The following is a 24,967-nucleotide window of genomic DNA, read 5'->3' on the forward strand; positions in this document are numbered from 1 at the left end:
AGCAGTTATCTATGGACAGTGGGGTTATAGATAATTTGCATTTGTATCTATTTCCAAACTTTTAAAACCAGGCAGGTAAATCATGGTTTCCACTCTTCAGTGGTATCCCAGGGTTGACGTAGGCCCAGGTGTTCAGCTGCCAGCTCCTTTAATGGACAGCAGGAAGAATGGTGCATCACAAGTGATCTGTTCCTTCAAATGTGTGACACAGAGACAGGTGAGTATCTGAAAATAATTAATCAGGACAGTATAGAATTGTGATCAGTGTAAGTCTCCCATATAGTGAATACTCAATAGAATATTTAATTTAAATTTAGCAACAGATAAAAAGAACAAGCAGTCAATGGAATTAGATGAATCCTATAGTGTGGAGAAAAGAAAAGAACAGTCAGGTAAGGTCCACGGAGGCGCTGGCCCCGAGAAGATGTGTAGGAGATGGATGCATTTTTCATGCGCATCCCTGAGCCCATGGTCTCAGTGGCCTCACAGTTCTACATGCTCATTTCAAGACAGACAAAACCTCCCTAAATGTTTATCTTTTTCCTGGGGCAGCAAAAAACAAATGGCAGCAAGATTTTAGGGGTGATCAGTAAGTAGTGACTGTTATACAAGGCAAGGGCATGTCCATTCCTTGGAATAACCAATGCTGGCTATGGTGAATCCTGAGGAACCAGTCTTATTGGATCCTCTGCTGTGCACCACACATTACAGTATAGTCAACACTTGCACATAGAATTTCACACTTACTCTCCTACCACCTGTGTAGTATTCTCAGTTTACAGTTAAGAGAACAGGCCCGCTGCAGAGAAAGGACATGCTGAAGTTCAGAACTAGCCAGGGATAAAACCAGGGCTTCAATTTAGTCTAGTGCTTTCTTAGGTACTATCAGACTAAGCTGCATTACATTCCTGGAGATACATTTTTCCTCAGAAAATGTTCGTTATTTCTTCCTCTTTGCATAAAAACAAATGATTCCTTTCCAGGCTAACCTCTGTCTCTCCTGTCTTGAAGTCCTTATGGAAGTTAACGTTTGAGGCACTAGAAAGTAACACAAATAAAACACAAAATATGGCTGGTGAAAATTTCCAAAAGGGGTAATCACAATCCACACACCACATACATTTTGTGGGTATCTATGAATGGTCTCCGCTGGGTCCCCTTGGCTTTCATCAAATTCGCATAGAATTCTATGAACCAGAAAATATGAACTGAAAGGCAATTGCAACATAACAAGGAGGGGCTGGTCTGGACATAAATTCAGCTCTGAACTTCCTGGTCACTAGGGAGAATCAACAAAGCAATGAAAAGACAAATACTTTATATTAGAAAATAACTACACACACACAGACTAAGGCAACTGGAAGCCAAACCTGAATTGGCCTTTCATAATGTCAAAAAGTGTTTAAAAGACAAGGCATTTCTTTTCAGTAAGAGGGCTTAATTGTTTCAGTGAAGTTTAGGAATCTATACCAACACAAATCATAAAAATATCCATGAAATCCAACGTATTTATTTACAGAAAACTTGAAGCCAAGGGAAAAGAGACTTGCCCTAAATATATTTGAAAAACTGTAACTTTAGCCTCTAGGCCAACGACACCAATACGCTGGAGGTGTTCATCAAGAATTGCCCAAAAACATCCTACACCATCCACACTGATAATAGAAAACTTATGGATTTCATTTTAACGTTCAAATAATTCACTTGCTAGAAAGCTGGGGAATTTCATTTCATAGGCTCTGCTTGCTTGACCTGGTTAACTCTGTTAATCCACTCACTATGCCTTTCTTCAGAGATAAAGCACTGGCTAGGGGCTGCCTCCTTCCCCGGTCTATTTCAGAATTATGGGGATCATAATAAATAAAAGGGTTTGATAGTAGAATCAGTCTTTTGGTTTTGGGAGAGTGGCTTTTTCTATTTTGTTTTGTTTTATTTAATCCAAGGGATCTTATTTCTTCACTTTATTTAACCCTGGAGAAAAAGAAGCTAAGAAAACATTTCTGAGTAAGGCTACATTCATAAAGCCAACTGAACCACAAAACCTCCCTCAAGGCCTAAATCTCTCCCCTGCATCAGTTGGTCTGATCTGCTAGTTAAGGGATTCCTTCCTCTGGGCCCTTTGAAATCTCCATAATTAACACTTACACAGAGGTTTATGATACAGTGGGTTCATATGCACAGGAGTCAGCAGACTATGTCCTGCGGGGGGTTTGTAGTTCCAACAGAGACCATATGTCCTACAAAGCCAAAAATATGTCCTTCCAGAGACTGGCCAAGCCCTCGGGCCACTCTTTCCTTAGCCTCAGAAGCACCTTCCAAGAAGCAACCTCGCCTTTAGATGGTCACTTGGACCTCAGAATGACAAGCATTTGAGATTCCTACCTGCAAACAATACCAACTTACTGGGCTGAAGGAGCATGAAAGGGGCAGGGGGCTATAGGGACAAGATTTAGAAAGTGATCAAAAAAGAGAAAATGAGTCAGGGCCTCCCCGGTGGCGCAGCGGTTGAGCGCTGGGTTGCGAAGCTGCCCGCGGCCTCTGCAGCGCCCGTTCGATCCCCGGCTGCTCCCCGGCCACCGGAGGAGGGTCCCACATGGCGCGCAGACCTCTCCTGCCGCCCGCTGCTCCCCTCAGCAGTGTACTTCGGTCCTTCTGCCTGCTCTGCTCCCCGCTCTGGCTCTGGTGAATTCTCTCACCCTCCCGTGCTTCTGACTGTACCCAGTGCATGTATAAACAAAACAAACAAACAAATAAATAAATAAATAAAACATGCCTCTATAAAAATAAATAAATAAATAAATAAGAGAGAGAAAATGAGTCAAACAGAGAAATAACTCCTTTGACAGAGCTCTCCCACTGAACCAGATGCCCAGAGGAGGATGCCGCCACGCTCCCATGCCTTCCCCTCCCCTCCTGCACCCACAGGGGTAGGGAGGAGTCAGCTGGCAGCTCCTGACAGCAGTTGCAAGCATCTTATCCTGGCTTTACGTGCAGTGGCACCACATCGAGAGCTTGCTATCCACCGTAAAGGAGTACAGCTGAGCCCTGAACAATTTGAGAATTAGGAGTGCTGAGCCCCGTTCCCCTGGATAGTTGAAAATCTGTGTATAGCTTTTGACCTACTAAAATAAAAAAAAGCTTAACTACTAAACAGCCTGTTGTTGATCAGAAGACTTATCAATAATATAAACAGTCACATCACACATATTTTATATGTGGTATGATTCATATACTATATTCTTATAATAAAGTACACTAGAGAAAAGAAAATGTTAAAAAAAAATCATAAGGAAAAGAAAATATGCTTACATTGTCTGTTTACAGCAAAATTCTTGTACAAGTTCAAACTCATGTCATTCAAGGGTTAACTGTATTTACTCCAGAAAAATCAGCAGAAGCTACACATCAGAGCTGCCCACACACCACCACCCCCATTGCTGACTGCTTAACATTGCCCAGCTCAGCTCGGTACATACAGATCGAAGTGTGTGTGTAATTTCAGGATGCGGGGTTTGCAGCTGGTTTCCATCCCACCCCAAACTGAAGGAGCATTGGCTGCTAACAGTTCCCAGCTAAGTCTCTCTCTCTAGGAACTGACGGAAACTAAGGAAGCTGCACACCCCGTAGTGGCTCCTTTCCTGGGACATCCTATGGTGCAACTACTAGTCAGTACTGGGTGAAAAATCCAGTTACCCCTCAATTCAGAACAGCTCCAGCTCCAAAGTTCCCCTTGAGCTCAGCCTAGGTCTCTGTTACAACTGCCTCAGGGAGAAAGAGAAAGACAGAGAAAACACACACACACACACACACAGAATCAGACATATGAGCATCTCTTCATCTTCTCCTATCTTGAATTTTCTGTTCTGGCTCATTTTTTTCATTTGTTCTTTCTATAGTGTTTTTCTCAGATAAGTAACTGTGTGATACCTTTTTTTTTTTTTTTTTCAAACCTAACTAGAAGAAGTATTTCAGCTAACTCATATTTTTTGGAGGTCTTTAAGTTTCCGTTGTCAATGAGAGATGGGATGCCCCTCGCTTCCCCTGTCCTTGTACTTAATGTCCTCCACTGTGTTGAAGGGGTGCAAGCATCTCTTCATACCTACCGTTAAGCATTTTACCTGGATGGGCTGAGGTATGGTTTTGGTCCTAGTACAGCACAAGTCATTTTTAAACCCCATATTCTCTTCTCTTGGTTGTCTGACTATCCCTTCCTTCACGTTGACCTGCCCTCCTGGAACTCTCATTGAGAACACACCTCGGGTCTTCTGAATCCAGCCCTCTGGTTGCTAATTTTGCCCTCATGCTTTCCATCTTGTGTATTTTCCTTGCATGTTTGGGATATTATTGCACTGATTTCTAAAGTCTGCCTTAATTCATCTGATGAGTAGTTTAAAAGTTCTAGCTCCAGAAATTTTTTTTCACTGTGTTTGAATGTCCTTGTGCTTCTGCTTGGGCATCTTATCCAGCGGTGTGTTTCCTTGAGGGACTGTTCCAGGCTCTCCTCCTGCTCTCTGTCAGCTGAGTGCTCTTAGGCACAGTTATTTTCTTTTGTCTGTTCTTTGAAGCTCAGGGACAGTTCTGGGAAGAAAGGGGTCTTTAGTGGTTCTGTGAGTGATGCACTGAGGGAATCGTCTAGTCAAGTCTCCAGGAGGAAGGAGGCCTCTCAGCAACATTGTCTCTCTAGCCAGGTTTGGCTCCTCAGTAACCGGGCTGGGGTCCCCGTCAGCACTGATGCAGCTCAGGGTCCAACATAAATACAGCCTTCCCCTCCACACTCTGCATCCACTGACTCAAAGGAAAGCCCTGCCCTGGCTGGCTCATCAGGAGTCTAACAGAGCCACGCTGGCCCCTCCAGTTCCCACCTCCATCAGCCACCAGGCTGGACTCAGGGGTTGAGGCAGCTCAGGCATATCATGTGAAAACCTTCGCCACATCCCAATAACTCAAAGTACCAACTTGATCTGTTGTCCCTGGCATATTCCTAATTGACTCTTAAGATGATTAAACTATTAGATTTCCACTAATTTCTTTGGCGAAATCTTTAAAGTTGTATACATTCAATAGCTATTTGAATAATTGTATTTAAAATTGTACTCACCGGGAAAGAAATTGGGTGATAAGGCAGATGACAAAGTGCATATGTGCATGTACATATGTATGTATCCCCCACACCCACAGAGACATGAAATGAACCCAGAAAGAAGTTGGCATAGACAGATGCCAAATTATTATCTCAAGATGATGGATTTATGATCTTTTTAAATCCAGGTTATCTAATATTTCTTGTTTATGAAAGATAAATTATTTCAATCAATTGTTAATTCAGCAAAATATGTATAAAATGTTGACTCTCACAAGCATTTCTAAAGAGTGTAGAGTGGTAGATGGCAAACAACCCCTGGCCTCCCCAACTCCTTGTCAGCAAAATAAGAGCCCATCTTGAGAACCCCAGGCTCTCAGTGGGTTCATCATCAAGGGTATTAGTAATGTATGGGGGCAAAGAAGAACCACAGACAGAAGCATCCTGCCTAGAGTCATCTAGGACAGCCCATACCTAGCATGGACCAAGGCCTGGAATAGGGTTAAGAAGTCAAACTCAGCTACCCCTGATTCCCCTGGGCTCCCCAACTGTCTAGGGCCCCAGTGAAATCCTTCCATTTCCAATTGACCAGAATCTCCAGCATTCACTTGCTGGTACATAGTAGCTGCTCAATAAACACCGTTGCATGTTTGAATGGCTTCTCAGCTCCCTAGATATATAATATACATTAGTAGATGGTACTGTTTGCTTTGGAGCCATCTTTGGACTTGCAATTTCATCTAACTGAGGGGTCAAAAGGTATAGGAACATTTCAGCTCAACAAAAGGGGCTTACATTCTGCTTTGTTTAGGAAGATTTCAGCTTCTGTTGGTTCATACAGGAGGCTTTTTCAAAGAACTGAATACCCTGTCAATGGACATGACCCAGCAGCTGGCTACCTCCTTCAATAAGTGATAGGAGGACGCCATAGCCTCCATGCTGGCTATGGAGTGCGAGCACATGTCCTCTAAGTAGCCTTCTAAACAAACTCCATGACAAATGCAATTCCTTATGGGAAACCTTAAGGGAAACCTTATGCAAAGTTGTCTCTCTTCCAAAAATATCCTCAACCTTGACACCATTACTGTGCCTATCAAAGCTTGACTTTGAGGCAGCCAAATATGATTCAAGGGAATAGTTGGGTGTGTCCTTGCAGCAAGCAGGAGAGTGGCAGGCACCTTGCAAGAAAGCCTCCCTTGGGCACCCTGGATTACCTGGGATCAGTGAAGCCAATCTTATGGAACTCTGTCCCTGGACCTCCCACAGATATCTGACAGGCCCAGTATCCAGAAAGGAATGTGGTAGGATGGGTGATATTTTAAGTATACAGCAACAGATACAGCATGGGCACCAGCTACTCAGAAAACCATGTGGTGCTGGAAACATGGCAGAAAACCAGATCTGCAGGCTCCCTGCATTTGGTTGGGAGATCAGAGAGGTGGTCCTGGACTGGGCAGCTGGTACAGGACAGCACTTAGGAAGCCAAGAGCAGCAGATCCTTAACAACTGGTACAGAAGGTTTTCAATAGTTTAAGAACAAGAATGGTCATACCAGTGCAATCAGCTAGACATCAGCCCTGCTCTAAAACCACTCCTGAGCAGGGCTGACCCTCTGGCAGAGGCTGCAACCCCACTGCTCCAAGCCACATTTTATGGAGTTCTTTTATTAGTCTCCCATGTAACCCGTAGCCACATCATAAAATTAAACACCCCATTCTGTACATCAAGTCCACTGACTTCTCGAGCCCTGATTAACACTGGGATTTTCCCTCTGGGGGTTGTATTACAGTAATATTATAACTGACAGGAAAGGATCCTTGTTGGGAGCTATCAGCTCTTCCAGCCCAGCCCAGCTTATGCTGACACTGTGTCACAGTGTGTCACCCTCTGTCTGAAGCCCTTGGCCGGCTTCCTGGCAATCTCTGTCTGCGTCTTTCATTCCTATTCCTCTTCATACCTCCCTGAGGGGTCCTCACCCCTTCCCAAGCCCATCTCTTCTGATCCTGTAGGGGCCAGGCTATGTCAACGCCTGCCTGGAGTCACGGTGGGTCAGGGTAGCCCCAGCTCACCCCTGAGAACAAATTTAGCCTGTAGGTGATGTCCCAGAGGGAGAAGTTATCTTTAGCCTGGCAGAGGTTGTGAGTCAGTCTGGGCCATCATGTGAAACAGTAGGGGGAGGATAGGGGGAAGGAGAGGAAACCAATACTCGAAGGTCTACAATAGTCGCGCTCAAGTGTACTCAGGTGGTAGAAAGCTAAAAGCTGTGGTGTGCTTCCTGAAACATGAGGCTCTTCCGGGAACACCCTGGAATAATGGTCTGTTTCATTCCATCCCATGAACTACTAACAATTTTAACAGCAAAAAAATATAGTTACATTATTGCCAGGCAACATAAAACCACAAGCACACATGTTCTTTGCAAAAAAAAAAAAGAAGCAACAAACTCAGCGTGATCAGTGGTTTTCAATCTTTCCCGTTCATATCTGTTTACTACTTGTTCATTAGTTTCTTGCCTGCAGGTGCTAAAGTTTTAAGACCTAAGAAAAATGCATGGAAAAAATGTATATGGAAAAATCACATTGCCTGAATGGGGAAAGGGCCACTACACTTGGATTTTAAAGTGGGACATCTCAGTCCACCTCAGGATGCCTGAGGGTTCAGCTTGAAAGAACTGTCTCCTATTCCTGAGCTATTCAAGGAAAACTTGGGGCTTTTCCTAATGGAGTTCAAAATAGCATTCCTTATTATCATCCTGATAAAAGAAATCCTTCCTCTGCACTCACCAAAATCTTTCCTGCTATAGTTTCTATCACAGCGTCTTGTTTGACCTTCCTTGTGGAATAATTGATCAGACTCTTTCATCAAAACAAATGAAAATTTGATAGCTATTACAAAGAGCAGGGAGGAGGGGAGCAGAAGTTCTAGTTTGAACCTGAGCTGGAGAGGGCTGTGCCTGAGCAGGTCTGACAACTGAGGTGAGGTGGCACAGGGAGAGGTGGCACAGTCTCTCGGGAGGAGCTGGTTCAGTGGGAAAGGAGACAGAGAGGTAGTCTTGCTCAGCGGAGGAGAAGAGCAATTCTTCCTGAGGCTTCGGACTAATGTCTGAGTCCAGCCAGAGACAGCGACGCCATAAGGAAAAGCTGAAAAGACCACATGTTGGCGTTCTGCAGGAAATCAGACCTTTGCAAGGGCACTCCTGGGACAGCGCACAGTGGGGATGTGGGAGGAGGACCTTTCCGCATGCCCCAGAACTTTGGCTCAGCGCCTGGAGGTGCCCAGCAGTAACTTGAGTAGCCAGTAGGAACAGGCCCAGCCCAGGGCCTCCTAAAATAACATACAGAGGCTGTGAAGAGGGTGAAGACCCTTGCCATCAGCAGCCTTAGGATATAGGGCCACTAAGAAGGATCTGCACTCAAGCAGGAAGACCAGGGAGACTCAGTTTACTTTGGCATGTATTAAATAACTAAGTCCTTTTGTCCCTTCCTCCTCTAGATTAAATGATGGCATTCCTTTAGCTGGTCTACTGTGGGTATTCTTCATTTTAACATTATATGAGTGCAATTTGGTCCTCCTTATTCAACTAAAAGTTACCTGATTCATTTAAATGGCTCTCCCACCTACAAGTATATATAGCAGAGTAGCCAACAACCATCAGCATATTTAAAAATAACAGTAGCCCCCCACCCTTATGTGAGGGGGATGTGTTCCAGACACCTAGCTCATACCAAAAATGATGCCACAGCCCTATTTACATATGCTGTTTTTTCCTGTACACACATACCTAAAAAAAAAAAAAAAGCTTAATTTACAAAGTAGGCACAGTGAGAGAGTCATAATAACCAATAATAATATAAAACAATTGTAGCAATATATTATAATAAAAGTTCTGTAAATGTGAGCTCTCTCTCAAAGCACCTTATTGTACATGATATTTGGGGGCATAGTTGAATGACCACTGGTAATTAAAACTGTGGAAAACTGAAGTGCAGCTTTGAGAGGGCTACTTTGATGAGCATCTATCCAACAAATAATTTGCTGATCTCCATCAGTTATACTCCTATTGATCCACCCTCACAGCATACTGGTAGTTGTAAAAAGGGGCTTACATTTCCTGTCCATATCAAATCTGTGGCCAACCTTGCTTCATTGGACCCTTTTTCTACAGACCTTAGAACAGACCAATCTTTTTTGCAGGGAGTGTTTAAGACATCCAGATTCTATTACATCACAGGGTTGTTTTGTTTGTTTGTTTGTCACTAAACGTTATCCAGAATGTCCAAAATGATTCCTTAATTCTCAAGATCAATGAACCTTTACCCACTTTTCCAGAGGGTAACATGTTGTTCCATAACATAATGTTTCATAACAACATCACCATCACCTACAAATGCATTGAGTGTATTAACAATCTCATGAAGTTGTCATAAAAAATACAAAAATATCATACACATGTGCATACAGCATCTCTGGGGAAAAACTCTTAGTGATGGCTGTCCTAACACTAGGAAGATATAAGTTAAAGAGTCTTGATTGGAGGCAAAGTTTTCATTGTATACCTTTTTGAATCACTTTAATTTTAAAATCATATGCATGCATTAGTTTTTCCAATTACATTTTTAAAAGCTATTTCTATGCAAACAATATAAAACAAAGAACAAACCCAGTCCTGGCCCCCTGAGCAGTGACACTGACAGGTGCCCAGATTTGATACCATCCCCTTTGGAGTCAAATGTCCACCAGCCCGCCTCTGGCCCTAGGGAGGGCCTCGAAAATCACGAAGCTCGTGCAATGATCTGCCTGGCTCCCCTCACAACCCTTCCCATAACTGGGGCAACAAGACTTCCGTTTGGTGACTCTATACTATGCAGAGTCTCCAGGACTAATCCTGTCCCTAATCTGGAGGGATTTTAAGAGACTCTGGGCTTAGATGGCACTGCTTTTAAGTTGTCTTGGCAGAGTGTGGTCCAGACCTTCTCCAGGGGGACACATGTCATCTCCATTTTTAGCTTCCTTAATTATGAATCCATCAAGGGGCAAATAAGTCACTGATAGGATCAGAAGCTTTCCCACGTTGCCCACAATGTGCAGGGCAGTGAACCAGGCCTGGGCCAGCAGGGAGTAAAGAGGGAAAGAAAACCCCAGTGCCCTCCAGGAGCTGAGAGCCTAGCAATAAAAACAGATGGAGAGCTGTGCTGCACACAGGCAGGATGAGAGAGTGAGAAGGAAGGATGGCTTTTAGTCACTGGCAGGATGGTAAGGAGCAGTCTAGGAAAGCTTTCAGGAGGGGAGGATACTGTTAAGACTTGAGAGCTGGCAGCTACACATAGAGACTTTCAGATCAAAGGAGCAGGGTGGAAAGGTGATTCTGTTGTCACACAATATAAAGGCTCAGCCCTTTTGCATGCCCATTCTTGGGAGAAAGAATATGTGGAAGGGGAAATGTGCTAGGCCCTGAGAACCCAGGACCATCGTTCTTTCTGTTTAAAATTGCTTTCCCTCACTGTCCTGTCTGTCTTGTGACACCTACTCATCAAGTCCCACCCTCCATAAGACTTGATGCCCCTGCCCCCAAGCCCACTGTGACTTTCCCAGGCAGGATTAGTTATCCCTGCTTCTGCTGCTGCATTCCATTCCCGACCTCCATAAGTGCCAGAGTCTGGGAAACTAAAGATTTGCATAGGTTCCGGTACTTCTGCCTGGGCTCAAATCCTGGCCTGGTTCAAGCCCCTGCCTTTCTGAGTCATCTTGAGCAAGTCACTTATCCTCTCTGGGTCTCAGCTTTACCATCTGTAAAATGGCTTAACAATGACTCCTCCCTCTTGAAGTCACTGTGAGGATTGAACACGTTGATGCCCCCAAAGCATTAGAACATCACTTGCCTCAGCCCCAGCTCAGTGTCTGCTCCAGGGCGGACAGCCCTGGGCTGGTGTTAGTCTCCACAGCACTACCCATGCTCAGGACCCGGAGAAACTGGAGGTGCCAGACACAGGCTCTTGGCATCTGAATCAGCCTCTCTGTCTCTCCCCACCTCCCCCACAAATTAGGAGGTGGGAGTCACAGAGATGAATACGGTTACCTGGAGTTGAATAAGGGGTTATACCGGTGCATTCTGGTCTCCGTCCTCTGAAGAGAGAAACGGAGCATCATGAAAGGGACAATAAACGAGGCATGCAGAAAAATCAATGGTGGGGATGAAAATTTGCCACACTTTCGTGGAGAAAAATTCCTGTCACCAGGGACTGCGCGTTTTTATTTTAATGGTATTTTCCTTTGCTTCTTTGCTTCCCGGGCCGGTGCGCCCTCCCCGCGGGGTGTCTGCCGGCTCCCGCCCCCCGGGACCGCCGGCCGGCCGCGGCCCTGACCTCAGCTCCCACGCCGCCAGCAGCCGGCCAGCCGGCGGGGGGCGGGCCAGGAAGGGGGAGACGCGGCTCCGGGCACCCAGATCCTTAACTGCTGCTTCCAAAGCCCTGGCTGATCCTAATCAGTGTGGGAAAGAAGCAGGGCCGACCCGCCTGCCGGAGACGCCGCCTCTTTTCATAAACTTTATCGCCGTGCACAGCCGCTGATAAACCACCATAAATAAACGAGCGGCCGGAGTGTGCGGCTGCCGGCGCGCACGCCCGCCCCGGCCTGCAGCTCCCGGGGGAAGTGAATCACACGCCGAGTTGGGAAGAGTTCCATGTTCTCCTCCGCTCCAGACCAGCGCCATAAATAATCATGCATTCTTCCCCTACCCAGAAATCCCTCACCTTCAGTTTTATGGATTCAATAAAAAGCCCGGGAGTTTTACTTCTGGTTGCCGGGCCGCCCTGGCCATGCCCAGGGACTGGAGCGGGTTGCCCTGGGTTATCCTGTTGCCTCTGGTCAGGCCTGGGCTGGCCCTGTGCCCGGGGCCCTGTTACGGCAATCCTCTTTGGCTCCAGCCGCAGCAAGGGGCCAGAACAAGGTAGGTCGGGCAGGGGGAGGACAGAGATGATTTGAAGTCTCTGGTGGCCTTGGATATGTGGGGATGCAGAGCTTGCTTGGCCTGCACCCCAACTATGCAGAGGCAGAGGACAGCATAAGTGCAGGGCCTTTATATTAGGAAAAAGTGTTCAAAGCCACTGTCATTCAGCATAGCTCGCTCAGCATTTGTCATGAGCAATATTCTTTAGTTCTTGAAATTCTAGGGGGTGGGGGTGGGGGTGAACCTATGGTGCAATCTGGAAGACTACAGTTTGAGAAGAGTCTAGGAATATGAAAGAATACAGAAAGGCCTGGAGAGTAGCACCAAGCATGCCCACTCAGTCACAAGCCTCAGGCCTGCTCTGCTATGCCATCAGTTTCCTTCCCTGTCTGGGTGATGAGTGAATGATGTTAAAAAAGGACCTCTGGCTTTTCTGCTCTGAAAGGCAGTAACATCCTTCTTATAAATCACTACATATTTGAGGTGTTTTGTCACAGGCCCCTCTGAAGAAAACTGTTATGTCTCCTTGGAAGAAGCCAAGGCCAGCCAGCCAGGTTCCATAACGACCCCTTGTTAGCAAGAATAACGCCACATGGAGGTTACAGAGGTCCCACCAGTCAGAATGAAGTCAGCCAATGAGGCAAAAAGATTTAAAAACAAAATCTAGCTGACTCTAACGGCGTTAGCTCAGTGCTTCTCAGGGTTGGGAGAGCAAGCTGCCTTGTGACTGCGCTTGTGCTTCATTTGGGAGGGACTGGTTGGCTCCGAAGAACTAATCCGGAAAAGCCTCAGCAGGAAGCCAGACTGCTGAGGAAAGGAGTATGATGACAGCTCTGGAGATAGCAGAAGCTGGAAGTCCTGATGAGATGGTCTGGTTTAACTCTCCCAGGGAGTGTGGGTTGAGAACTGCCCCTCCAGCCATGGCCAAGAGGAGGAGTTCACGATGAAACAGAAATGAACAAAGGATTGCTTCTTCCAGGGCCCACTTCTGTCCTCAGGGTACGTGTGGCCCCAGACAGGCTTCATTTCCTGCTCTCTGGACAGAAGGCCACTCAGTCTTTTCCCTCATTTGCATCATGTCCAGAAAAATGAGTCACACTGAATTGTCATTTGTTAAGAAGTACTGGCAAGAGGTTCCCAACTGAGATTGAACTTGATTTTTCAAAAAGGAACAAGCACTAACTCAATCACTGGTCTATTATGGGACTGGGATCAACACTGTAGGTCTCAGTTTTCCATCCATGAACCCCGAGGAATCCCATCGATGAATCTGTCTGCGCTATCGTGCTGGGACTCTCCCAGGCATGGGACTATCATGAGTGGAAGTAAAATTTTAAACTTTCCACAGAGAGGAGTAAGGGAAACTATTCTAAATGTGACTCCTCTACAATTGTTCTTGTTTTCGATTGTCAGCTGTTGTGGAGGTCCAAAACCAAGAGGAAAAAAAGGAGAGAATTCGCCAGAAGAGACAGGACTGAATGTCAAGATTGGGCTAACCTGCCGATTATTTACAAGAATAGAAACCCTGAGATGGTGGTTCTGAACGTTTTGCTGCCACCAAACTTTGTAGAATCTGAAGAAAATCTCATGCCCCCTCTAATTTCATATACAAATACACGAGTGTCTTTGTGGATCACTTCACAAACCCCTTAAGCTGCATCCCAGAACCCTGTTCAGAATCTCTGCTCCAGAGGTGAATAAAATATTGACCCTCTGTTTCCTTATCTGTTAAAAGGAAAGACTACTCAGCTCCAACCAGCTTCATAGAGGAGAAGGAGGAAGATAAATAGACCTGTGCTATTAAGACATATTGGTTCTTTGCCTGGCCGACATGTAATATTGATGCAATCCTATTACCATCATCTGCCAGAGTCATTCTCTATTCTGCTTGGAGGGATCCTTACAAGACAGAAGCAGCCCTGTCTGAAATTCCCGAAGCAAACTCTTCTGGTAAGCCAGCACTGTAAGTTTTCATACTTGCCTGTTAGAAACATAATGAGTCCCCACGGAGACCAAGGGGAAGGCTGGAGGTAGCTCTGCAGGCACTCAAAGGGTAATAATTGCTGGGGTAGGAATGTACCAAATGATACCCTTGTGGCTTTAAAAGTCAGTGTAACTTTCCAAAGAGTTCTCCTTTCTCCCTGAGTAGGTTATAACATTTAAAAAAAAAAAAAAAAAAAAGCTAACTCACTGAAACAAAACCAAGGTTTAGGGAAAAGTTTTTGATGAATTTATCAGCTAATATATTCAATAGAATCAGTCCATTTGATGCAAGGAACCAAGCCTCAATTTCTGTATCACCAGTAAAATGATGTGATTGGATTAGATTTCATGAGCCTTCATCGTCCTGGAGTCACAGACTCTGAGTATCAGATGCCAGCTATGGATTCTGGCTCCAGAAGATACACATGTGCTACCCACGTGCTCTCATACAATTTGACTTACAATTTAGGGAGCTCCCAGAACCTTGGCAGCCCACGGTGGACCACTGGATTCGTGGAAGCTGCCCGCTAGTTCTCTAAGGTCTCTTCGGCCTTAATTGTTGGAGATCTTTGGAATCTTCAGACGGTGGGCCAAACCCTTAACCATTTCTCAGAGCCACTACAAACAGAAAAAGGAGCTAAATGTTCTTCTTGCGGTTTCTCTGAAAATAACCATGCTTTAAACATTCATTGTAGGTTGTTTGGAAAGCACATCTCACAAACAGTTCATTCGACAATGGCATGAAATGAAATGATAAGTCCATCGTTTTTCCTGGGGGTTGAGCGTTGGGAGAGCTGCTAGTACAGGGCAGGGTCGGGTGTATTGAAAACATGCAGGCAGCACTGTCTTGGGGAAATGAGTGCTGAGGGTTTCGAGAAAGCCTGAGTGAGCAGCCACCTTCCTTGTGTGGGAAGTGGTAGAGGAAGTTATGCAGCCTCTCTATAGACAAAGGACAGAGGGGGTCTTCCTATAGCTGGGTGGTCTGTCTTCCTGTGGTTCAAAAATATTCACTGCCCCGCCCTGGGAGAGGATATTTCTCCTCCTCGTTGACATCAGACATGGCCTTGTGATTTGCTCTGGCCAGTGAAATGAGCCAAAGTGAGATCTGTCACTTCCAAGCAGAACATTCAAGAGCCAGCTTGAGTTTACCATGAGCTCTTCTCTCTCTACCACAAAACTGGTCCTATTCTGGATCCACTCCACCAGCCTGGCCCCAGAGTGAAGGTCACCTGGGAGGTGTTGCAGTCCCCCTGTCCTAGAGCTGAGGCAAGTATAAGGGTAAAAGTTTGGTTGCATGTAAGCCACTGAGACTTGGGAGTTGTTTATAAGCTCAGCAGAACCAAGCCTGACTTAATGAAACAGCATCCTCCTTCACAGAGAAAGAGAGGTGGGGGTCAGGATGGCCCTCGCTGACCATCAGGGCTGACCAGCCAGTGTCAGCCCTGGCTTTGGGCACACTCCTCACAGTGCAGCCTTCCTTCTCCCTGACAGTGTAACAGCCCTCTATCCACCATCACTCCAGCGTGTCAGAGCTCAGCTAAGAACCAGTGGGCCAGCCCTCATGTCACCTGAAGTAGCCCCCCAAAAGATATGTCTGGAGCCTAAGTCCCAGAACCTGTGAATGTGACCTCATTTGACCTTTGCAGATGCAATTAAGTACAGATCTCTGGATGAGATCAACCAGGATGACCCAGGTACACTCTAAAGCCATGTCCAGTGCCTTTATAAGAGAGGAAGAGAAGTTGGAGGGAGAAATTAGAATAATAAAGGCTCCAGATGAAAAGCAATTTGGAGCCAACAGAAGCTGATAAAGTGAATTCTTCCTTAGAGCTTGGGGAGAGAGCCTGCAGCCTGCAGACACCTTGATTTCAGACTTCTGCCCTCCAAAACTGCACAAGCATCAACTTCTATTGTAATTTCTGTTGTTTTAAGCCACTCAGCTTGTGGTAATTTGTTATGGTAACCATAGAAAGTGAACACTCCAGTTTAGCAAACAATCTTTTCTTCAAGAGTTCCTCCATTTGACATAACCCTGAAAGGCAAGAACTATAAACCCATATACTAATGGATGGGCAGAAGGGAGCCTCCCCCCCCTTCTTCGTCCCTAGGGCAGGGCCTTAATTATGCTTAAAGGGGAGAGAATGCCAGCTCACAAAACCTGACTGGTCTGCTTCCTCTCTAGAGGAGACTCCAGCAGGGAAAGAGGCTGAGTCCTTGATTATGGGCTGTGCAGAAACTGATGCCCAAAATAAATAACTCCTGGAATCAAAACTCAGGGGACGGTGCATGGAATTTTAGAGTGTCAAGGAAGGAGAACGATTATGTAGTCCAAAATCTTCAAAGTTTTTAAACATATGAAAGATCTTGCAGGATTATTATTATTATTACTATTATTATTATTATTTTGCATATTTGTGTACTGGGGGATTTTATGAGGACACTGAAGTCCAGAGAGAGACCAATCTTCCTAGTGTTACAAACGAATTAGGGACTGATTCCCACTGCATCAAGCATAGTAAGGCTCTTCCCCCACAAATTCTGCCCAATCTGTGTGGTGTTCAGACCTGATCATGGGGTCTGATCAGGGGGTCTCACTACCTATCTAGTCTGACTGATACAGGTTTTTCACAAGCCCTCAACTATCCTCATTTGGAGGATCCACTCAATTTCATTTTAAACGTCTTAAAATGCAAACATACCCACATCAAATGTCATTTTTATCTTTTTAATTTTTCATGGTTTCTTAAAAATGTTTCTTTCGAAAGTAATTACCTGTAAGTAACTTCTTTGATTTTAGATTGTCTAAAATGTTCTCAGCAATTCTCATAAACACTCAGGAAAATCTGAGCAGAGATTATTTTCGAACGCAATTAAAATTTTATAAATACTCAGTTTCATGATTAATAAAATTGATATCATGCTTCCTTTTGTACAACTTTAATTCAATCAATACAGACATTAATTTCAGTTTGCCTTTTAACTTCTGGGTTGGGAGGTTCTCGGGAAGCCTGCACACGGAGGAGTGTGCTTGGTAAGTCATGTGGATGGGTGGTGGTGTGTGAAACACTCAGCAAATGGCCTGTGAGCTCCATGACTGTCAGGGGAGCGGCAAGAGACTACACCAGGCACTGAGCCAGACTCTTCTATAGCCATCGCCATAATCTCCTCTAAGCCTTAAAAACCAAGCAGGGCCAAATTACAAATGACTTCACATGCCATTCTTACCCACCCGCACCCTGGACAACCATGAGGGACATTCCTGGTTCTGGATCCCTGCCTCTACACAGCTCCCTTGACATGACTTGGAGCCCTGTGCCAGCCTGTACCCTTTTCCATCTGCTTTATGGCTGAAGGCCAGCTGAGATAGGGCTTTGCTGGGAATGGAAGATAAGGCAGGCAACACTCCAGCGCCAGAGTGGTTGGGGATTGTCGTCCTAGGAAGTGGCTTAGCTGCACTGACCTCTATACCACCCAGGCCAGTGCATCCTTGTGGGAAGGATTCCAGTCTGCATTGTATCAAACATCTGGGAGAGCAAAGAGTCATTCAAACACATATTTAATTGAAACATAAAACTCTCGCAAGCTACAAACAGGACAGGCATATGTCTCAAAGGGTACCTCGCGACTCATGTGGCAATCATGATACACCCACCCACAGAATGATCCTGAAAAGTCTCCAGGTATGGAAGCCAATCCAGATTACAATCTCCCCCCTCCGCCGAATTCACAGCAACTCCTCCGAGGAGGGTCTGATTATCCCTACTCTAAGCCCTGAACCAGAAGGTCAGGTCTCCCAAGTATACCTAGTTAGGAATGGAAGAAACCAAGAAGGCTGCAGCCCAGGTCTTCAAACTCTAGACAATCCCCCTTTCCACTGAGCCCAGCGGAGCTACCATTTGGAAGACTTACCGCTTCTCAAAGAATGATGGAGATAGATCAAGAAGACAAGAAGTCAGCTTGAAAGTGCACCCACTGGTTAAATTAGGGACTATTTGTCAAACTAAATGATAGTAGTCATGAATTGTAATCATTGAGTAAGATGAGAACTGGTAAAACCATACTAATACAAATAAATAAAGAGAGAAAGCGTTTCCTTAAAGTAAAATGGAAATGAAGAAATGATGGAATTAGAAAGTCATCCTGTGGTAGCCCTCATAGCGATCACTCATTCAACCAAGAAACATCAGCAGATTTTAAAACTAGTGGGTGGAAGTGTGCTGAAAATAGAAATTTGCATAATTTCAGAGTACCTCCACAAAGAAATTCTTACTAATTGCAAAGAGAAAAGGAGTCATTTTTATAATGGAAAAATCCTGACAGGCACCACCTAAATTGAGTGCCTACGATGAGCAATCACGGATCATAGGTCAAACTGAAATCCAGCCACCTGGTTGGATGCACCATCACCTCTGTGGAATTCTGCCAGAAATACATAGCCTGGGTAGAACCAGGAGGAATATCAGACAAATGCAAAATGAGGGACTCTTTCAAGGTGATCAGTGTGTCATCTTCAAAAGCAGCAAAGTTATAAAAGTCAAGGAAAGATCGAGGACCCATCCCGAGTAAAGAGAACTAAAGACACTTGGCAACTAAATGCAGCTGGTGATCCTGCAGTGGATCCTTTTGTTACCACACATAGTATTTACTTGTCAAAATTCCAATGGGATCTGAGGACTAGATGGTAGTAATGTATCAATGTTAATTTTAACCATTGCATTATAATTTTAGATGGGAATTTCCTTGTTTGTATGAATTAAATATTCAAGCTCAGGGGAAATATTTTTTGTATCACTTTTGCAATTTGGGGTTAAGTATGAAATCATTTCAAAATTTAACATTTAGAGAAGAAATTCATACAAAAGCAAGTCAAAGTAGTAACTATTAAACATTCTTTGTCACTTTGCCCAGACAGTAGTCTGGCTTCCTCCACGACAGTGTGGTAACCTGTCAGCTGGGGCAACCTGGCACACTGTGTATGTACAGTAAATGTCTACATACCCATCCTGATCATCCTTTATAGTCAACCTGTAGTTAACAATGGTACTTTCATTTTACATTTAAATCTGATCCATTTAATGAAAACACTGAAGAACATTGAAAAAGTTTCCCATCTAAAAGAACACTTTAATAAATGTTATGCTGTAAATGCTGGTTTTCGTAAAGCGGGGTCGGGGGTGGGGGGAACACCAGAAATGAATGTGTTATCAGAGTGTAAGAGAAACAAAACTAAGACCATCTTACCACCCCTCAAACAATATACCTTCCTGAATTGGAATTCCTTGTGCTCTCTACTGCCTTCCTGCTGAGTGATGAGTTTCCAGTGAAATATTGTACAGTGTGTCTCTCTTCTTGTCTACCAATGATTGGCTTCTCTCCCTTCCTTCTTCATTGTCTTAATGCACTCAGTATTATCTGGGTCAATCTGAAAGTCTATTTTTCTTGCCAACTTTAGGAAATCTACAACACCCAGTGAACCTATAATCAAGCGTAATATAATCTGGGCAAGACAAAAGAGAAAGAAAATGAAGGCTATGAATAAGAGGAGACATGAAGTTAGCACATACTTTATTCATTATTGAAAACGGAAGGAGTCTGCAAACATTAAGAGTTCTATGTAGTGGGCCTCCCTGGTGGCGCAGCGGGTTGAGCTCAGCACTGTGAAGCTGTCCGCAGCCTCTGCAGCTCGGGTTCAATTCTGGCTGGCCAGGGAGATTCCCACATGGTGCAGCAGACCTCTCTGGTTGCGCCTGCTGCTCCCCTCAGCAGTGCCTTCGGTCCATCTGCCTGTTCTGCTCCCCACTCTGTCTCTGGTGAGTCCTCTCACCCTCCTGTGCCTCTGGCCTGTACCCCAGCTATTGCATAAATAAAAAATAAATCTTTAAAAAAAAAATTCTATGTAGTGTGCTAGACCTACTGGACTCTCTAGCTATTACAACTCTGCTTTTTCAAAGAAATGACTTGCCTAGGGACCACTCAGAGTGTTTACATGGCTGCATAGGAAGCTGCACCACCTTCCATTTTCTCTAGTGGAACAAGATGTCCCCAACTCACACTCCTGCCATGTTCCCAAAGTTCTTTTTAAATTATTTCTTAGAGCTCAGAAAAAATATCACGAAGAAAAGATGTCACAAATTATAGTTTGATTTCCAAATTCATCTCAAAAACTTCCTGTAATTAGTGTAAAATTAAACCAATACACAACACCTCCCATGCACAGTGACAATAGTAGGGGGAAATGCAGGTATATCCCCCACTTGACGCATCAGCAATCTTTTATGGGCTAGCTTCGGGCTGTAACCATTTTTACGTGTTTCACTAGGAAAAAGCAAACTGAATCCAATTTGTCACTCAAGCCTCTGAATATATTTCTTGCCCATTGTATAGTCCCTTTCTTGTCCCTGATAAGTATGGTCACCCTTTCTCAGCTTCTCAGGCCAGAGCTACTGATTAAGAAGGAAATCTCATCCCCAACAGGCCCCCACTCTCTCATCTACCCTAGTGTGCACACACACTCACGCGCGCGCACACACACACACAATCCCAAACTTCATCATTAGAACTGCTGAAGTGACATTTGAAAATGGCAGTAAGTCAGGTGTTCAGAGATCAGAGACTACCTTGGTGTAAGTGGTACACAGTGACAAATGGTTCCACTTAGCACTGTAGACAAGAACATGGTGAGGTATTCATGGTAGACCGTTCTCACTCCCACAGCCGTAGACCCCACGGGTACACTGAACCTTGTCTTGCTGTAATTTTATTCCACCCCTCACAGATCCTACTTCACTGAACCAGAAAATATGACATTTGGCCAGAACATGGGGCCTGAAAGGAAACTTAAGAAAGCAGATATCTTTTGCTATTTTGCCATTAAATTTGTATTTTATTTAGCCTTCTGTTAAAACTTGATGAAGTTTTCTTGTTTAAAACATGTTTACAATATTCTATTTGTCATGATCATGAGGAAAAGCAATAAGAAAGAGAAAACCTGGTGGCACAGAGGTTAAAGATACAGTGCTATCAAGCTATCACCAGCCACTGCAGCATGGCGCAGCAGACCTCTCCTGTCTCACCCAATGCTCCCCTCAGCAGTGTATTTCAGTGCATCTGCCTGTTCTGTGCCCCACTCTCTCTGGTGAATCCTCTTCCCCCCCCCCCACGCCGCACCTCTGGCTTACACCCCAGTTTTATATGCATAAATAAATAAATCTTTTTTAAAAAAAGGAGAAAACCTTAATAGCTATCAGTATGAACTCAGTGCTATAGCTATACTTGGCTGTACATTTATTAGATGTGACATGATTTAAATTTCAAAAAAAATAAGCCCATCACCAGCGTGATCTCACTAAACATACAAATGTCCTTGAAATTCTTTTCTGTAACAAAAAAATGAAGGCAAATCTGTCTGGTGTTCTCCCTGTATGTTCTTCTTCAAGGCAAAGTTGCTAAAATAATTTCAGACTTGGTGTAACATTTGCCAGACAGCTGTTCTAAGGAATGCCAAGAAGATAATCCTTGGGTCTATCCTCATCATTTGTATTTTTCTCCCTTCGGTGAATTCTGGGTTCATGCCAGTTTATAGATACATGTTCTGAAAGTTGAAAGAGTGTCTCTAAGGAGACTTGATGTTACTTGAGGCCTTCCATGCCATAGCCCAGTAACTGACCTGGTTGAGAAGTCAGTTTGCTGACTCCCAGGCAAAGGCTTTGATGGTAACTTTGTCTGTGGAGGGCAAATACCTATGAAGATGAAGCTTCCACTATGGTAAACCCCAACCCTCTTCCCCCCACATGTGGCTGGTCTAAATGCTTGCTCTCTCTCTGACCCTGAGATAGCTCCCATTCAGAGTGGATGAAACCCTTGGACAAAGAGTTGCAGACTTACTGATCTTAAAACTAGATGAAGACTCTTAAGGTCATTTGGCTCAGCAGCCTCCTTCCCAAACAGTTGATTACCTCCACTATCTGCAGAAATAAGTTTTCTAGAAAATGACACCCTTTCTGCCAATGAATATGTTCAGAATCTCCTGGATATTTGAATATATAAGCTCTTACCTTCACCCAAATGAGTTTGTTGAAAGAATTTTAGACATGGAAGAAAGGATTCTGTGTGTTTGCATAGACCTACTTATGAAATCTTGCAGCCAGCCCTTCCCTCGATTCTTCAAAACACTGGTTCTCTGACGCTACTGCTTCTTAAATCTTCATCATCTGTCAGAGAACAAAGAGGACACCGAGGAGCATGCAATATGAACACGGGGACTGGAAAACAGACACAGAGCTCAGGCAGAAACAACATGAGAGAGAAATGTTTGCAACTCTCTTTGAGGTCCCAACAGACCGTTGCAAGAAGCCAGATTTCTGGCCTTGGAGAAACAGTTTTCTCTTGTTGCTTAAGTGTTCTCCAGTTCTACTAAGAAATAAGTTAGTGTATTAGTTTGTTCCGGCAACCATAACAAAATACCACAGAATTTTCTCGCAGTTCTGGAGGCTTGAAGTCTTAAGATTGAGCTGGTGGCCGTCTGGATTCTTCTGAGGTCTCTTCCTTGGCTGGCAGATGCCACCTGCTCAGTGTCTGCACAGGGCCTTTCCTCTGTGCACACCACTCATGCCTCCTCTCATGCTCAACTTTCCTATTCTGATCAGGACAGATAGGTTAATACCCACTAAACAGCCTAATTTAACACTATCATCTCTCAGAGGCTTGATTCTCACCTGTGGCTGGATTCTGATGGGGAGTAGGAAGAACTTCAATGGATGAATTTTGTGTTCACAGTTCACCCCATACCAGTTAGGAAGTACTTTTCAAAATAAGGTGTTAAGATCCAACCAATTAGTAGGATTTCAGAGTTTTTAAAACAAGTCAAAGAAGAAGTGTGATTGAGTTCACAGTATTTCCCAGCCTGAGTGGGAGGGGTGGAGGGGGGCAGACTTACAGCAAGTGAGAGATGACCCCTAAAGGAAGGCCACATCTTGTCTCTTCTGGCCACACATCTTCATCTGAGTTCTGAATCTTAGAACTGAGACAAGTACTCCCCAATAGAAATATAATATGAGCCACATGGGCAAATTTTAACTTTATAGTGGCCACATTAAAAAAAATGTAGAATTAAATTTTAAATACAGGTTTCCTCCCACTATTCAAAAGTAGAATGCTCCTAATTGGCATGCGTTAGTGGCTTATTTTTTGTGATCTGGGAACGCTTTGCCATTAATTTATTTGGAAACATCCCTGAGTGTTCCCAGGCCCCCCAAAATAACTTACTAAACCATACAAAATAGGAATGTTCTACTTTCAGATAGTAGAAGAAATCTGTATACTTTATCTAGTTCAATATATTTAATACATTATTATTTCAATATGTAACCAATATTTTAACATTGTTAATGAGCTATTTTACACTCTTATTTTTATATTCAGTTTTCAGGCTATTTTACTCTGACAGCGCATGATAATACAGACCAGCCACATTTCTAGAGCTTCACAGCCACATGTGGCTAATGGGTGTCCAAGACAGGGCAGATCCAAAAGTGGCCAGGCCCACAGTGGCCCAAGAAACAGACAGAGGACCTCCCTGGTGGCGCAAGGGGTTAAGATGCAGCACTATGAGGCAATCCGCAGCCACAGTAGCACTTGGTCGGGGAGGTGACCCACATGATGCAGCAGACCTTTCCTGCCTCACCTGCTGCTCCCCTCAGCAGTGTCTTTCAGTCAATCTGCCTGTTCTGTTGCCCCCTCTGCCTCTGGTGAATCCTTTCACCCCCACACCTCTGGCCTGTACCCCAGTTCTTGTATGCATAAATAAATAAATCTTTTTTTTTTTTAAAGAAACAGACACAGACAGTGAGAGTTTAATGAATGAGCAGGATGGGTCTGAAGTTAAAGAGATTGTTATAAGATCCTCAAGAGCAATCAGTGCTTTCTGGAACTTCTAAGCTGCCTAGAGACTGACTGGAGCCTCATCAAATGTTGTCTTTCCAAATTCCAGAGTTTATGGGCTGATCAAGAGGGACCCTGACCTCCCCCACACCATTCAACTCTGACCTGGTGAAGAGGACCAAGCAAGAACACTCACCTCAACCTTCTATTCTGCCATTGATGGGCTAGAATTTCAGGGAAATCACTTGAGCCCATACCCAGTAGAAATACATAAGCACAATAAGAAATTTGTTACCTGTCCATGCCTCAGTTTCCTTTCAGGCTGGCTTTTCTGGGAGCCCATCCCTAGGGAGGCAGAAAGAGTTTTTCCTGCAAACTAACAGGTCTATTATGACAATATAATATCAGGAAACTGTCATTGAGACAGAAAAGTGGTGGAGAGAAATGTATGATTGGTGTCAAATGGCCTTAGAGGATTACTGAGGCAAAACTGTCATGGGTTTCAATATTTAATCCAGCGATAAAGCAAGTGGTCTAAAACTTGCTTTCCCACCACCGCAAGACAACAGCTCCTGTTGTCTCTAGTGACAGAGGTCACCTAAACGTGCTCTTTGTTCAGAAAGAATTCCATGGTTACCTTCACAATCAAGGCTTGCCCTGGCCCATAGTCCTGAAGGTGACATCTCCCTGTTCCATGCTGTGTCTAAAGTCATTTCACTCCTAGAGCACCCCTGGGAGATAGAGCAGAAAACCTGAAGCTCAACGAGCTGGCAAAGTCAATGAGTAGTAAAGAATTTTTAAAACAATCTTCTGACCTCAAATCTACATAAATAGTATACAGGGTCATTGACATGTAATGTATGCTTGACATGGAGTCAGGAAACTCTCAATGCAAGTCCATTGGATGATGAATGAAAAATAGAAACTGAACTTCATCTTGAAATTCCTCAGATGGCACCATTTCCAGATTTAAATATGAGATCACAAATCCTCAGATAATGTACACATGTATATTTGCCTAATTAATATTGTTTAGGACCAATAGAAAACATTTTTTGTAGTCTAGATTTCTTTAGAAA

At 44.3% G+C, this 24,967-nt stretch overlaps 1 long non-coding RNA gene across 1 annotated transcript; it reads right to left on the reverse strand.

Annotated features, from left to right (window-relative positions):
• On the reverse strand, positions 1-24,263 carry LOC129146732 (uncharacterized). Its single transcript, XR_008553838.1, has 3 exons — positions 24,184-24,263; positions 22,064-22,219; positions 1-225 (listed from the first exon to the last, which is right to left on the reverse strand). It is a non-coding gene; the product is annotated as an uncharacterized LOC129146732 (long non-coding RNA).
• Between the last annotated feature and the right edge of the window lie 704 nt (positions 24,264-24,967).

This window comes from Talpa occidentalis, unplaced genomic scaffold, assembly GCF_014898055.3.
Source record: "Talpa occidentalis isolate TD23 unplaced genomic scaffold, MPIMG_talOcc4v2.1 talOcc4.4, whole genome shotgun sequence".
Classification (NCBI taxonomy): Eukaryota; Metazoa; Chordata; class Mammalia; order Eulipotyphla; family Talpidae; genus Talpa; species Talpa occidentalis.